Here is a 5,800-nt window from a genome sequence, read left to right as displayed (position 1 = left end):
GCGCGCGTCCGTGCGCGTGGGCGTAGTGAACACGCACATCTGGAGCGCGCGGGTCCTCGTCTGTTTCAGAGATTCGAGGATTATGTGTGAACGAATGAAGATTAAGGTGTAAGGTGTAAGGTGATGCTGATTCTGATTCCTTCGGTTCCACCAACGGTTCTTTAATACCTTTGATGAATAAATATTAGGGAAAAATCCAGTTAGGCTACTGCACTAAGCAGTCTGTTGTTAAATTATGATATTATTTCAGATTTAAACAGATATAACAAATCAAAATATTGCAAATGTGTTTTTCCTCAGACGTTTATGCGATACAAGTATTGGCCCTAACTATATAAATAAAATAAAACAAATAAAAATGTGGTACCCTATCATATTTCACTCAGTTATTTTCGTAAATAGGCTAGCGGACGAAAAGTAGTCTTTATTAACACGCACACACACATAACAATTAGCTATTCATTTATTTTACTCCGTTCATTCGGGAATCACACTGGTCACAAACTCACAAATTTATGTTGTTCATTCTGTTAAAAGGACCGGCTCATGGGAGCCTTTTTACAAGATGTAAAATAAGTCTCTGATGTGTGTGTATGTGAAGTTTTAGCTCAAAACAGCCCACAGATCATTTTTATAGTATGTTAAAATTGTCACTTTTTGAGGACGAGCAAAAATGTGCCGTTTGTGTGTGACCCTTTAAATGCAAATGAGCTTCTGCTCACGGGGGCGGAGCTTCAAGAACTCCAGTTATGCCGAGTTCACACTGGCCGCTTTTAGCCCCGATTTTGACTCTCCGACAGATTTAGCAAAATCATAGGCAAATTCGGTGCTGGTGCACGTGAGTGACAATCACACAGTGTGAATTATCAAAGATGTGATCAGAAAGAATCGCAGATAAGTCGCAGACACATGCTAAATATGTGGACATGTTGGCGATTCAAAATCCTGCTGTGTGAAATGTGTTCTGGCTGAAAACTACATTGTCGATGACCGACAGCCAATGAGAGAGCAAGATACAGGGCAGCGGGAGGTTGACCACTTCTTTGCCTCTATTTTTATTTTCAGGACTGTGAGGACCAGAATATCAGTATTTTAATAGATATATTTACAATTCTATCAAACAGAAACAAACCACAAACATTTGCTTGACCAGCCGCAATAGCAGTACATTGCTAAATTATTTATTTACCTCAAACTCTCTTTGCAGAACACAATCCTTGCTCCCTGCATCTCCCCAACCATTTCCTCCTCCATAATCTTTTTTCTTTTTCCCTTTGTTGTGTGTTCCCGGGGGCGGGGTTTATGTAAATTTCAGGGTTAGTGATGTCACTAACCCAGGAGGAAGCTTGTGTAGTCCCTACCAGACATATGTTGTAGTCCTTAAAAAGCAATTTCTTTAAAAGAAAATATCTCCCTTTACTTCGAACTTTGAGCGTCGTAACTTTGCAGGTGTTGTTTATGCTCAAACAGCACACACTAACTAAAGTTTAAAAAGTGAAATCATAATCAACCACCCCTTTAAGAGCCATTCGTTCGACAATCAAAATGCGTGTTAAGTTTGAACTGTAGATTTATCAGTGTTGAGAAGGAAAGGTCATGAGATCCTTCAGTTCCCATATTTACTTTTAATTTGAAAATAAGAAAGATTCTCGGTTCCCAACTCTAATGAAGAAAAAACTGTCTGCCAGGCGTTAAGACATCGGGTCCATCCAGACGTGTCATGATGCATATCATATGCTATTTTAAAATACTGTTTAGTTTGGTTATAGCTCTTTGGTTGATTAATAAATGTAGCTACTTGCAGCCAATTTGATCAATATAAAACGAAACTATTTTGTAAACTATTTTGTAAAGTACAATTTAACAGAACCATGAATGCATGTGGAAGGAAGTGTTTTACAGCAGGTGGGGTTTTTTTAATAGAGAAACAGAACTTCTGTATAGTTGATATAATCAGATGTTGCATAATATGTGCAGTGACATGCACATTTCATATCGGGTTATTTGCAGTAGCCAACCATCAACTATTTTACTCCCATGTGTCACTCATTCATACAACCCCAAATCAGAAAAAGTTGGGACAGTATGGAAAACGCAAATAAATAAAAAAAGAAGGGATTTCTAAATTTACTTTGACTTGTATTTCATTGCAGACAATATGAACACAAAATATTTAATGTTTTGTCTGGTCAACTTCATGTCATTTGTAAATATGCATCCTTTCCTGTCATTCAGACCTGCAACACATTTAAAAAAAAAGTTTAAAATACTGCAAAAAAAAAACTAATTTACAGTCCTGAAAATAAAAATAGAGGCAAAGAAGTGGTCAAATTCTTGCAACCTGAAGGTGAAGCTTTTGTTTTTACAAGCCAACTACACTCTAAAAAAATAAAGGTGCTATGGCACTAAAAGTGGTTCTTGGTCGTAATCATAGGGGAACCACTTTTGGTGCTGTATAGCACCATATCGTAACATGTTCTGTATATAGCGGTGCTATATAGCACCTCAGCCAAAGAACTGGTGAAGAACCATTGAAAAAACGCTGAAGAACCACAGAAGCACCAAGAATGGTGCTATACAGCACTTAAAAAGGTTCCCCTATGATTACGAGCCGAGAACCACTTTTAGTGCCATATAGCACCGTTTTTTTTTTAGAGTGCAATGAAGAACCCATTTAGCTCCTGTTTATCTGTCTAGAGCAAACCTAACACTGGAAAATCAAGTTTCTTAGTTTAGTCTTCTTGTTTAGGCTAAGTAGATAAACAGAGCTCTATGTTTGACATGCTAACAAAACATACTGTACTTAAAAAGCAATTTCCATTGAACCCGGAATTATTTTCCATAAATTCTGTTGATTTGAATTTGGGGTTTTCCAGCTTGATGCTATAGTCAACATTACTGAGGATGGATCTCAAAGTCACACATTAAGTGACTTTTTTTATAATCAACAATGATGTGTTTTTTTCCAAATAATTAATAATAATAATTACACTATTTCATGCTCACAGTTTGAGCACTATCAAAAATGAACAATCATGCAAACATGTAAGTTTGAAGGCAAATGCATTATTTTTAACACCAGGGGGTGATAAAAGCACAAGCGACCAGTACAGTGACCGCAACTTGCTTGTTTCTTTTTTACATTAAACAGGCATTGTTTTTGCCCTCTTTTTGTAGCCACATACACAATGTACATTAGTCCCAGTAAAACTGTGAGTAAAAGTTTATTGTGCTAACTGGTCTTGCAATGTTAGCACAACTAAGTTCCTCATTTTCTTGAGGATGTCTATATCAGCACTGACCACAGCATCTGAGTTACTGTCAAATCTTTGATACATTTTTCTAATTTTGAGCTTCGGTTTAACGTTTTGATCTGGTTAACCAACTTTCATTTCTGTATCTTCAAACTAGTCACATTCAGTGATTTTCTGGTAGGCTACTTGGTACATGTGTGGGCCAGTGTAGCATATATTGTTGCCAAGCTTTCATAGCATGATTTAAACTGAAGGCTGTATGATCACCATTGGGTGAAAATATGATGTATGAACAAATGGTGTGTTTTATGAACAATCGGGACATTTGAGAGGTCATGCTCAGCTATTATTATTTGCATATCATTTATAGCTCCTAGTAAGATGAACCCACAAATCTCATTTCAGAGCAAATAACTGTTTATAGGAAGACAACAGGAAGAATGATAGTGTGGGGGTGTGAATTTCCAGGTTGCATGACTACTGCACCGAAAGAGGAACTTTAAGGCTTTCTGCAAAAAGAAACACCAAACGGCAGCTTGATCATTTCTGCCAGCAACTGTGATACAGACATAGGTGATATAGTTTCACCTACACAATATGGTAAGGTTATATCTATTATGAACTATACATTTGGGTTACATTAGTAAAGTAGTAAAGGTTCATTTGATTAATTTTTAGGGTACATAATAGAATTAAAATCTATCACTTTCTCTTGATGCGAAATACATTGCTGTGGATGTTTTCTGCTTTAAATGCTCGAGTGTTTGCTGTCATTTTAGACATAATAACATACTTTTTCTATCTTTTTTAGGCCATGAATGTAAACAGCACTTGTTTCAATGGAAGTCATTCTACAGATGATTGCCCGATTGCCACCAGCGGGTTACTTGGACTTGCTGTTGGTTTGCCTATATTCTTTGTGGCTTTGCTTCTGGCGGGGATAGCAGTGCTACTGTGGTTTCGACGCAGAAAGTCAGTTGATATTGAGTTATCTAATAAACTTAAGAGCCAGGATAAGAGCCACGATGGTCATTCCAGGGAGTCTCCGTACAGTGGATACGCCGGAGGACTTCAACCTGCTCCGCAGAGCCCAATCTATGAGAACTTTCAGAGTGGACAGTCCAATCTGCACGAATTTCAAAGTCGTCCTGTACAAAGCGAGGACACGCACAGGTAAAGTACAAAAGTCAAATCGGTATGTGCTTGTAAGCCACTGCGGTAATGTAGATCACCAGAAATTGGGCGATGAGAAGAAGTCTTTGAAGTAGAAATGGAATTTCCTGCTAAGTTCTATTTGCTGTCTGTTTTGCAAGACCACAGTGACAGCCTGAATGTGTGGAAATAGTGGCCTAGCAGTCAGATTAACGGAGTTTTCATGTTGCCGCAATATTTATTGGGTTCTTTTTGCCTTGTTATAATGTATTTGAACGCTTTATTTAAGGATTGAATTGAGTTTTCAAGAACTGAATTTCACTTTTGCCCCCATTTAGAGCCCATCAAGCATACCTGCAGTGTGATCCGAATGATGCAATCTACAGCAATGATCCTGCCCTCTTCCATCCAGATCAGGCAGAAATCTCTGAGGATGTTTACATCATGCCAGATGCTTGAAAGTCTGAAATGTTTTGCTGTCCAATATTAATCCTTCTAGTTCACTTCTAATTTGTGCTGGCATGATGTGAAACAAAAACAAGTCCTTATTTTCAGATGGTAAAATTAAGGGCAAGACATTCTGCCCAAGACATAGACTTGACCTGTGCAATTCAAATGCCCTCACAAACATTACATGAGCCAGTTTAGTTTATTGACTGAACTCAGAGACAGCAAAACATAATCATGACCTTATTGATCACAGTTTAACAGGTGTCTCTGCCGACTGCAAATAATCCCTGCTGAAAAGACCAGCTTTGACCAGAGTGAATTTTCCATGCTGGTACAGACTGCTTTATTCTGGTTTGGTGGACCAACATAGCTAAGTTGTTCTAGTTGAGATGCTGGTCCATATCCTGGACTTTTCAGCAAAGGGCTTTTCACATGTGCCACTCCCATGTTTTTAATGTTTAAAAATGTATGCTTCTCGGTTTTTTTAATACTACTGTTCAAATGTTTGGGGTCAGTAAGAATTATTATTTTTTTTAATTTAAAATAAATTAATACTTTTATTCAGCAAGAATGCATGAAATTGATCAGAAGTATATCATGTTACAAAATATTTTTTCTTTCTATTCATCAAAAACATTTATTAGGTTACCACAAAAATTTTAAGCAGCATATCAATGACACTGAAGACAATTATGTCAATAAATTACAAATAAGTTATATTTTGTCACATGAATAAATTATATTTTATTTTAAAATATATTTTAAGAGACTTATTTCAAAAACATTAGAAAATCTTACAGAACCTAAACGTTTAAATGGTAGTGTATGTGCAGTGTATGTCACAAGTCCTCATGTCATAAGATTTACGCTTATGTCTATACAAAACCTGTTTTTCAAGCTTTCATATCAATTAGGTGAAAGTAATAACAATCCATCTTGACTGT

General features: G+C 36.9%; 1 long non-coding RNA gene across 1 annotated transcript; it reads left to right on the top strand.

Annotated features, from left to right (window-relative positions):
• The first annotated feature begins 3,755 nt into the window (after positions 1-3,755).
• On the top strand, positions 3,756-5,800 carry LOC307127677. Its single transcript, XR_013816672.1, has 3 exons — positions 3,756-3,854; positions 4,066-4,427; positions 4,745-5,800. It is a non-coding gene; the product is annotated as an uncharacterized lncRNA (long non-coding RNA).

This window comes from Gobio gobio, assembly GCF_949357685.1.
Source record: "Gobio gobio genome assembly, chromosome: 6".
Lineage (NCBI taxonomy): Eukaryota > Metazoa > Chordata > Actinopteri > Cypriniformes > Gobionidae > Gobio > Gobio gobio.
Note: the sequence above shows the minus strand (reverse complement) of the source record. Positions and strands in the feature narration are given on the sequence as shown.